The sequence below is a fragment of the Buteo buteo genome, chromosome 1 (genome assembly GCF_964188355.1).
Source record: "Buteo buteo chromosome 1, bButBut1.hap1.1, whole genome shotgun sequence".
Taxonomy (NCBI): domain Eukaryota; kingdom Metazoa; phylum Chordata; class Aves; order Accipitriformes; family Accipitridae; genus Buteo; species Buteo buteo.
In genome coordinates this window covers 64,791,390-64,792,337 of record NC_134171.1, presented here as the reverse complement: position 1 = coordinate 64,792,337, position 948 = coordinate 64,791,390, and positions in this window count along the sequence as shown.

The following is a 948-nucleotide window of genomic DNA, read 5'->3' as shown; positions in this document are numbered from 1 at the left end:
AGGGAAGGCTGTAACCAAATGGGTCACACTAGATTATTCATTTGCCTCTTCATAAAAAAAGGGGAGTCAGAAGTATGACTTGTTCTATATGCATCTGCCATTTTATTTGCAGTAATAGATGAAAATTGGGTTGTTTGCTTGTGGACTTTGCTCATAGTTGAGTGGAATTAAGCCCTGAGCAGGGAGGGAGTTGTCATTTGGAGTTGCTTCCTACCACTTGCAAACAGCTGCCAGTCTCCAGTCCTTTACTAAATCCTTAAGCTTGGTCCTTGTAGCACTGAAATAGGACTGAAAACAGGTTGAATGGACAAGTATGAGATGGATTTATGTACTCAGAACAGTTTAATAAGCGTGGCGAGGCAGTGTGTGTGCTGCTTCAGCTTCCTTCCATTTAACCTGTGCTTTGCAATGCTTGGCCAGTAATTGCTATGAATTCTTTGTATATGAAGATTGTAGCATATTCTACATTACATGCCAGCAGTTACTAATAAATGTATTAAGCCCTTATATTTTTCAGTCTTTGCCTAGTTTTCAAATGCACTTGACTTCAGGAATGTAATTTTTGTCCCTAGTCTCTGTTCCTTCACCCATGACATGTTAAGCTGATAGTTTTGTCCAGCTTCCCTTCCATGCTAGGCATGTCCAGCACATTCTGAGTAAGAATTAATGGTAGGTGCATGTAACACTGGGTTGTGAAGGCAACTCCTGTTCTTGATTACTTACCATGTTGCTGAACACCCTGGGCTGTGCATAAATTTCTTACAGAAAGAGGCTCAGCTCTGCTGCATAGACTTACTGAAGGAACTTCCCTAGGTAACTTTTTGTTCCTCAAACTGGATAACACCCTCAATATGTCTTTGGCTTGTTTTTGGGGGTAGATCTGGATAAGGGTGCACAACACAACTACTTCTTTGGTGTTCGGTAAGGCTACACCCAGCTTAGCGAGGA